The 9679-nt window shown below is 48.8% G+C and overlaps 1 protein-coding gene across 5 annotated transcripts in view; it reads left to right on the forward strand.

Moving 5' to 3' along the window:
• Positions 1-3885: 3885 nt before the first annotated feature.
• Positions 3886-9679, forward strand: part of LOC110499758 (oxysterol-binding protein-related protein 8) — a 124716-nt gene continuing 118922 nt past the window's right edge. For 2 of the 5 annotated variants that reach the window (XM_090213558.1, XM_090213566.1), the window contains exon 1: positions 3894-3939. The gene's annotated coding sequence lies outside the window, so the exon portion shown is untranslated. Of the gene's footprint in view, positions 3940-9679 lie in introns of all 5 variants that reach the window. The other 3 variants (XM_090213563.1, XM_090213561.1, XM_090213559.1) reach the window with 3 other exon arrangements.

Here is a 9679-nt window from a genome sequence, read left to right on the forward strand (position 1 = left end):
GTTCGGGTCCTGGGCTCCATCAGATGAACCCCCTGGTTTATGTTTGGGTCCTGGGCTCCATCAGATTAACCCTCTGGTTTATGTTTGGACCCTGGGCTCCATCAGATTAACCCTCTGGTTTATGTTTGGGTCCTGGGCTCCATCAGATTAACCCTCTGGTTTATTTTTGGGTCCTGGTCTCCATCAGATTAACCCTCTGTGGTTTGTGTTTAGGCCCTGGGCTCCATCAGATTAACCCTCTGGTTTATGTTTGGGTCCTGGGCTCCATCAGATTAACCCTCTGGTTTATGTTTGGGTCCTGGGCTCCATCAGATTAACCCTCTGGTTTATGTTTGGGTCCTGGGCTCCATCAGATTAACCCTCTGTGGTTTGTGTTTGGGTCCTGGGCTCCATCAGATTAACCCTCTGGTTTATGTTTGGGTCCTGGGCTCCCTCAGATTAACCCTCTGGTTTATGTTTGGGTCCTGGGCTCCATCAGATTAACTCTCTGGTTTGTGTTTGGGTCCTGGGCTCCATCAGATTAACCCTCTGGTTTGTGTTTGGGTCCTGGGCTCCATCAGATTAACCCTCTGGTTTGTGTTTGGGTCCTGGGCTCCATCAGATTAACCCTCTGTGGTTTGTGTTTGGGTCCTGGGCTCAATCAGATTAACCCTCTGGTTTATGTTTGGGTCCTGGGCTTCATCAGATTAACCCTCTGTGGTTTGTGTTTGGGTCCTGGGCTCCATCAGATTAACCCTCTGGTTTGTGTTTGGGTCCTGGGATCCATCAGATTAACCCTCTGTGGTTTGTGTTCGGGTCCTGGGCTCCATCAGATTAACCCTCTGGTTTATGTTTGGGTCCTGGGCTCCATCAGATTAACCCTCTGGTTTGTGTTTGGGTCCTGGGCTCCATCAGATTAACCCTCTGTGGTTTGTGTTTGGGTCCTGGGCTTCATCAGATTAACCCTCTGTGGTTTGTGTTTGGGTCCTGGGTCCTGGCCCCTGGGTCCTGGGTCCTGGGCTCCATCAGATTAACCCTCTGGTTTATGTTTGGGTCCTGGGCTCCATCAGATTAACCCTCTGGTTTGTGTTTGGGTCCTGGGATCCATCAGATTAACCCTCTGGTTTGTGTTTGGGTCCTGGGCTCCATCAGATTAACCCTCTGTGGTTTGTGTTCGGGTCCTGGGCTCCATCAGATGAACCCCCTGGTTTATGTTTGGGTCCTGGGCTCCATCAGATTAACCCTCTGGTTTATGTTTGGGTCCTGGGCTCCATCAGATTAACCCTCTGGTTTGGGCCCTGGGCTCCATCAGATTAACCCTCTGGTTTGTGTTTGGGTCCTGGGCTCCATCAGATTAACCCTCTGGTTTGTGTTTGGGTCCTGGGCTCCATCAGATTAACCCTCTGGTTTATGTTTGGGTCCTGTGCTCCATCAGATTAACCCTCTGGTTTGTGTTTGGGCCCTGGGCTCCATCAGATTAACCCCCTGGTTTGTGTTTGGGTCCTGGGCTCCATCAGATTAACCCCCTGGTTTATGTTTGGGCCCTGGGCTCCATCAGATTAACCCTCTGGTTTGTGTTTGGGTCCTGGGCTCCATCAGATTAACCCTCTGGTTTATGTTTGGGTCCTGGGCTCCATCAGATTAACCCTCTGGTTTGTGTTCGGGTCCTGGGCTCCATCAGATGAACCCCCTGGTTTATGTTTGGGTCCTGGGCTCCATCAGATTAACCCTCTGGTTTATGTTTGGACCCTGGGCTCCATCAGATTAACCCTCTGGTTTATGTTTGGGTCCTGGGCTCCATCAGATTAACCCTCTGGTTTATTTTTGGGTCCTGGTCTCCATCAGATTAACCCTCTGTGGTTTGTGTTTAGGCCCTGGGCTCCATCAGATTAACCCTCTGGTTTATGTTTGGGTCCTGGGCTCCATCAGATTAACCCTCTGGTTTATGTTTGGGTCCTGGGCTCCATCAGATTAACCCTCTGGTTTATGTTTGGGTCCTGGGCTCCATCAGATTAACCCTCTGTGGTTTGTGTTTGGGTCCTGGGCTCCATCAGATTAACCCTCTGGTTTATGTTTGGGTCCTGGGCTCCCTCAGATTAACCCTCTGGTTTATGTTTGGGTCCTGGGCTCCATCAGATTAACTCTCTGGTTTGTGTTTGGGTCCTGGGCTCCATCAGATTAACCCTCTGGTTTGTGTTTGGGTCCTGGGCTCCATCAGATTAACCCTCTGGTTTGTGTTTGGGTCCTGGGCTCCATCAGATTAACCCTCTGTGGTTTGTGTTTGGGTCCTGGGCTCAATCAGATTAACCCTCTGGTTTATGTTTGGGTCCTGGGCTTCATCAGATTAACCCTCTGTGGTTTGTGTTTGGGTCCTGGGCTCCATCAGATTAACCCTCTGGTTTGTGTTTGGGTCCTGGGATCCATCAGATTAACCCTCTGTGGTTTGTGTTCGGGTCCTGGGCTCCATCAGATTAACCCTCTGGTTTATGTTTGGGTCCTGGGCTCCATCAGATTAACCCTCTGGTTTGTGTTTGGGTCCTGGGCTCCATCAGATTAACCCTCTGTGGTTTGTGTTCGGGTCCTGGGCTCCATCAGATTAACCCTCTGGTTTGTGTTTGGGTCCTGGGCTCCATCAGATTAACCCTCTGTGGTTTGTGTTTGGGTCCTGGGCTTCATCAGATTAACCCTCTGTGGTTTGTGTTTGGGTCCTGGGTCCTGGCCCCTGGGTCTTGGGCTCCATCAGATTAACCCTCTGGTTTATGTTTGGGTCCTGGGCTCCATCAGATTAACCCTCTGGTTTGTGTTTGGGTCCTGGGCTCCATCAGATTAACCCTCTGTGGTTTGTGTTTGGGTCCTGGGCTCCATCAGATTAACCCTCTGGTTTGTGTTTGGGTCCTGGGATCCATCAGATTAACCCTCTGTGGTTTGTGTTCGGGTCCTGGGCTCCATCAGATTAACCCTCTGGTTTATGTTTGGGTCCTGGGCTCCATCAGATTAACCCTCTGGTTTGTGTTTGGGTCCTGGGCTCCATCAGATTAACCCTCTGTGGTTTGTGTTCGGGTCCTGGGCTCCATCAGATTAACCCTCTGGTTTGTGTTTGGGTCCTGGGCTCCATCAGATTAACCCTCTGGTTTGTGTTTGGGTCCTGGGCTCCATCAGATTAACCCTCTGTGGTTTGTGTTTGGGTCCTGGGCTCCATCAGATTAACCCTCTGGTTTATGTTTGGGTCCTGGGCTCCATCAGATTAACCCTCTGTGGTTCGGGTCCTGGGCTCCATCAGATTAACCCTCTGGTTTGTGTTTGGGTCCTGGGCTCCATCAGATTAACCCTCTGGTTTGTGTTTGGGTCCTGGGCTCCATCAGATTAACCCTCTGTGGTTTGTGTTTGGGTCCTGGGTCCTGGGTCCTGGGTCCTGGGTCCTGGGTCCTGGCTCCCTACACCGTCTGGTGTTAAATGTATTTTATTCTCCATCTCTTCTCTTTCATAGTGTAGCCTACACAGGTACCATAGTACTCTGTTCTTCCTCTCCTCTCCTCCCAAGACCAGTCTGTCTGTGTGGTTCAGATTGACCACCAGATGGACATTTTAATTGGCCCTGCGACTAATAAAGCATGTCCAATGGGATTAAGGAATGGGTTCTGGAGGTGGGCCAAAGGACACGCCTCATGGAGCCCACTGGCACGGAGGAGATTAAAAACTGTAGAACCCACACACACTTGTAGAACCACGCGCGCAATCACACGCGACTAGGTCACTCCGTCTAGGACACTTCGTCTAGGACACTCCGACTAGGACACTCCGTCTGTGATGGACTGAAGTGTATGCTCCGCCAGGCTCTTTTAGGAGGGGAGGGGATATAAACACTGTGATGTCATCATGTCTCCCTCCCTGCCTTCTCTTCTCTCTCAGGCTGCTGTGGGGTCGTGAGGAGACTGCTTTCTGCTGCACCAGCTGCATGAGGTAGGTCCTATATTTGTCACCGCTCGCCTGTCTGCTTGAAGATGCTCGGCTGCTTTTGGTAAATGGGTATGGAGCTCCACACATGACTGTGTGCGTGTGTGTATTTGTGTGTATTTGTGTGCGTGTGTATAGGTGATGTGTCTGTAAGTGCGTCTGTGGGATGTGTGTGTGAGAGAGCGAGAGAGCGTGTGTGTGTGTTATATGCGATCTCGTACTGCATGCATGGTAGTGTGTGTGTGTGAGTGTGTTATATGCGATCTCGTACTGCATGCATGGTAGTGTGTGTGTGTGAGTGTGTTATATGTGATCTCATACTGCATGCATGGTAAGCTGTGTGGGAGAGAGCGTGTGAGTGTGTTATATGTGATCTCGTACTGCATGCATGGTAAGTTGTGGGAGAGAGTTGGTGCTACAGTAGGTTTAGCATACAGTAGGTTTAGCATACAGTAGGTTTAGCATACAGTAGGTTTAGAATGCCTCTATAGCAATACAGAGCCGGAGGCTCGTCGGATCAGATTTTACAACAGGACTGGTACACAGACAGACCGGTGCTGTCCAATCTGAAGTGGCCTCTCTGAAGTTATCTCAGGCTAGCATCATGCCCTGCTGGATCATGGTGTCTCTATCACTTCCAGCTCTCTGTCATTTCTCTCTCCCTCTGTCTCTCTCCCTCTGTCTCTCTCCCTCTGTCTCTCTCCCTCTGTCTCTCTCCCTCTGTCTCTCTCCCTCTGTCTCTCTCCCTCTGTCTCTCGTCCCTCTGTCTCTCTCCCTCTCTCTCGTCCCTCTCCCTCTGTCTCTCTCTCCCTCTGTCTCTCTCTCCCTCTGTCTCCCTCTCTCTCTCTCCCTCTGTCTCTCTCTCTCTCCCTCTGTCTCTCTCTCTCTCTCTCTCTCTCTCTCTCTCTCTCTCTCTCCCCCTGTCTCTCTCCCTCCCTCTCCCTCTGTCTCCATCTCGCCCTCTGTCTCTCTCCCTCTGCCTCTCTCCCTCTGCCTCGGTCTCTCTCGCTCTCCCTCTCTCTCTCTCTCTCCCTCTGTCTCTCTCCCTTTCTCTCTCTGTCAATCAGATGAAGGTACGGAGGTGCTTCTGCCCTTAAGTGGAATCCACTCAGTCAGCACAGTCACCTAGACTGCACAGTCACCTAGTCAGTTGAGATCTGAACCAGAGAGGTGCTGTTCTGTCAGACAGTCAGTAGAGATCCGAACCAGAGAGGGGGTGTTCTGTCAGACAGTCAGTAGAGATCTGAACCAGAGAGGTGCTGTTCTGTCAGTAGAGATCTGAACCAGAGAGGTGGTGTTCTGTCAGTAGAGATCTGAACCAGAGAGGTGGTGTTCTGTCAGTAGAGATCTGAACCAGAGAGGTGGTGTTCTGTCAGTAGAGATCTGAACCAGAGAGGTGGTGTTCTGTCAGACAGACAGTAGAGATCTGAACCAGAGAGGTGGTGTTCTGTCAGACAGACAGTATAGAGATCTGAACCAGAGAGGTGCTGTTCTGTCAGTAGAGATCTGAACCAGAGAGGTGGTGTTCTGTCAGACAGTCAGTAGAGATCTGAACCAGTGAGGTGCTGTTCTGTCAGTAGAGATCTGAACCAGAGAGGTGGTGTTCTGTCAGACAGACAGTAGAGATCTGAACCAGATAGGTGGTGTTCTGTCAGACAGACAGTAGAGATCTGAACCAGAGAGGTGGTGTTCTGTCAGACAGACAGTAGAGATCTGAACCAGAGAGGTGGTGTTCTGTCAGACAGACAGTAGAGATCTGAACCAGAGAGGTGGTGTTCTGTCAGACAGACAGTAGAGATCTGAACCAGAGAGGTGGTGTTCTGTCAGACAGACAGTAGAGATCTGAACCAGAGAGGTGGTGTTCTGTCAGACAGTCAGTAGAGATCTGAACCAGAGAGGTGGTGTTCTGTCAGACAGTCAGTAGAGATCTGAACCAGAGAGGTGGTGTTCTGTCAGACAGTCAGTAGAGATCTGAGCCAGAGAGGTGTTGTTCTGTCAGTAGAGATCTGAACCAGAGAGGTGGTGTTCTGTCAGACAGTCAGTAGAGATCTGAACCAGAGAGGTGGTGTTCTGTCAGACAGTCAGTAGAGATCTGAACCAGAGAGGTGCTGTTCTGTCAGTAGAGATCTGAACCAGAGAGGTGGTGTTCTGTCAGACAGACAGTAGAGATCTGAACCAGTGAGGTGCTGTTCTGTCAGTAGAGATCTGAACCAGAGAGGTGCTGTTCTGTCAGACAGTCAGTAGAGATCTGAACCAGAGAGGTGGTGTTCTGTCAGACAGTCAGTAGAGAACTGAACCAGAGAGGTGCTGTTTTGTCAGTAGAGATCTGAACCAGAGAGGTGGTGTTCTGTCAGACAGTCAGTAGAGATCTGAACCAGAGAGGTGCTGTTCTGTCAGTAGAGATCTGAACCAGAGAGGTGGTGTTCTGTCAGACAGACAGTAGAGATCTGAACCAGAGAGGTTCTGTCAGACAGACAGTAGAGATCTGAACCAGAGAGGTGCTGTTCTGTCAGTAGAGATCTGAACCAGAGAGGTGCTGTTCTGTCAGACAGACAGTAGAGATCTGAACCAGAGAGGGGGTGTTCTGTCAGACAGTCAATAGAGATCTGAACCAGAGAGGTGCTGTTCTGTCAGTAGAGATCTGAACCAGAGAGGTGGTGTTCTGTCAGACAGACAGTAGAGAACTGAACCAGAGAGGTTCTGTCAGACAGTCAGTAGAGATCTGAACCAGTGAGGTGCTGTTCTGTCAGACAGACAGTAGAGATCTGAACCAGAGAGTTGCTGTTCTGTCAGACAGTCAGTAGAGATCTGAACCAGAGAGGTGCTGTTCTGTCAGCCATTTACTGTCTCTTGCTTTAAAACCAAAAGACAGCAAGGCTGTGTTGGAAATTAACCTGCACCTGAAGTCCCATAGATCATCCGGTGTGTGTGTGTGTGTGCGGCTGGTTGTGCGTGTCAGGTTGTGTGTGTGTGTCTGGTTGTGTGTGATTTAATATTAATTAGGTCAACACTCTTACCATCGTTAATGAATTCTGTCTAAAGATTCTGAATATTCCTCAAACAGAACAGCCCAGAACTGGGACACACAGCTTGTTCCCCAGAATGGCATCCTATTCCCTAATTAGTGCACTACTTTTGGCCCTATGTGCCCTGGTTTCTATGTAAATCCTCTGAGTCGCTGTCTGAGTGTCACCCGAGGTTCCTGGCAGGCCATCATTTCCGACGTGACGCCACGTTGATTAGTCTCCATAGGAAAGCTCCTATAACCTGCCATTGCTGCCATGAAGCCACAGCCCTTGAGAGAAGGGCAGTCGTTTTCTCACCTTTCAGAGAGAAAGAAAGAAAGAAAGAGAGAGAGAGAGAATGTGTGTGTCTGTATTAGAGGTCGAACAATTATGATTTTTCTATGCCGATACTGATATTGATTATTGGAGGACCAAAAAAGCCGATACCGATTAATCGGCCGATTTTAAAATAATAAATGTATTTGTAATAATGACAATTACAACAATACTGAATGAACACTTTTTAACTTAATATAATACATCAATAAAATCAATTTAGCCTCAAATAAATAATGAAACATGTTCAATATGGTTTAAATAATGCAAAAACTAAGTGTTGGAGAAGAAAGTAAAAGTGCAATATGTGCCATGTAAAAAAGCTAACATTAGGTTGTAGTTATTATAGGAATTATAGGACTATTTCTCTCTGTACCATTTGTATTTCATTAACCTTTGACTATTGGATGTTCTTATAGGCACTTTAGTATTGCCAGTGTAATAGCATAGCTTCCGTCCCTCTCCTCGCTCCTCTCTGGGCTTGAACCAGGAACACAACGACAACAGCCACCCTTGAAGTTACCCATCACTCCACAAAGCCGCGGCCCTTGCAGAGCAAGTGGAACAACCACTCCAAGTCTCAGAGCGAGTGACGTTTGAAACGCTATTAGCGCGCACCCCGCTACCTAGCTAGCCATTTCACATCGGTTACACCAGCCTGATCTCGGGAGTTGATAGGCTTGAAGTCATAAACAGCTCAATGCTTGAAGTACTGCAAAGAGCTGCAGGCAAAACGCACGAAAGTGCTGTTTGAATGAATGCTTACGAGCCTGCTGCTGCCTACCACCGCTCAGTCAGACTGCTCTATCAAATCATAGACTTAATTATAACAGACAGAAACACGAGCCGTAGGTCATTAATATGGTCGAATCCGGAAACTATCATCTCGAAAACAAGACAGTTTCAGTGAAATACGGAACCGTTCCGTATTTTATCTAACGGGTGGCATCCATAAGTCTAAATATTCCTGTTACATTGCACAACCTTCAATGTTATGTCATAGTTACGTAAAATTCAGGCAAATTAGGCGGCCCAAACTGTTGCATATACACTGACTCTGTGTTCAATGAACGCAAGAGAAGTGACACAATTTCACCTGGTTAATATTGCCTGCTGACCTGGATTTATTTTAGCTAAATATGCAGGTTTAAAAATATATACTTCTGTGTGTTGATTTTAAGAAAGGCATTGGTGTTTATGGTTGGGGACACGTTGGTGCAACGATACTCACCGCATCGATTATAGGCAACGCTAGATAAACTAGTAATATCATCAACCATGTGTAGTTAACTAGTGATTATGATTGATTGATTGTTTTTTATAAGATAAGTTTAATGCTAGTTAGCAACTTACCGTGGCTTCTTACTGCATTCGCGTAACAGGCCGTCTCCTCGTGGAGTGCAATGTAATCAGGTGGTTAGAGCGTTGGACTAGTTAACTGTAAGGTTGCAAGATTGAATTCCCTGAGCTGACAAGGTAAAAATCTGTTGTTCTGCCCCTGAAAAGGGCAGTTAACCCCCTGTTCCTAGGCCGTCGTTGAAAATGAGAATTTGTTCTTAACTGACTTGCCTAGTTAAATAAAGGATAAATAAAGGTGGTAAAATAAAATAGACCAAATCGGTATCCAAAAATACAGATTTCCGATTGTTATGAAAACTTGAAATCGGCCATTCCGATTAATCGGTCGACCTCTAGTCTGTATTGATGTGGCGTGAGCAGGAACTGGCGAATGGAGAGTGGCTAGTTTAGTCTCCTCTCTGCTGTTAGATGGAAACCAGACTAGTTTATTCTCCTCTCTGCTGTTAGATGGTCAGGGCCCAGCCTGCAGGTTTACCCTGGTCCCTACTGTTGGTCAGGACCCAGCCTGCAGGTTTACCCTGGTCCCTACTGTTGGTCAGGGTCCAGCCTGCAGGTTTACCCTGTTCCCTACTGTTGGTCAGGACCCAGCCTGCAGGTTTACCCTGGTCCCTACTGTTGGTCAGGACCCAGCCTGCAGGTTTACCCTGGTCCCTACTGTTGGTCAGGACCCAGCCTGCAGGTTTACCCTGCTCCCTACTGTTGGTCAGGACCCAGCCTGCAGGTTTACCCTGGTCCCTACTGTTGGTCAGGACCCAGCCTGCAGGTTTACCCTGGTCCCTACTGTTGGTCAGGACCCAGCCTGCAGGTTTACCCTGGTCCCTACTGTTGGTCAGGGTCCAGCCTGCAGGTTTACCCTGGTCCCTACTGTTGGTCAGGGCCCAGCCTGCAGGTTTACCCTGGTCCCTACTGTTGGTCAGGGCCCAGCCTGCAGGTTTACCCTGGTCCCTACTGTTGGTCAGGGTCCAGCCTGCAGGTTTACCCTGGTCCCTACTGTTGGTCAGGACCCAGCCTGCAGGTTTACCCTGGTCCCTACTGTTGGTCAGGGT

The sequence above is a fragment of the Oncorhynchus mykiss genome, chromosome 21, assembly GCF_057628025.1.
Source record: "Oncorhynchus mykiss isolate SJ-2025 chromosome 21, ASM5762802v1, whole genome shotgun sequence".
Taxonomy (NCBI): domain Eukaryota; kingdom Metazoa; phylum Chordata; class Actinopteri; order Salmoniformes; family Salmonidae; genus Oncorhynchus; species Oncorhynchus mykiss.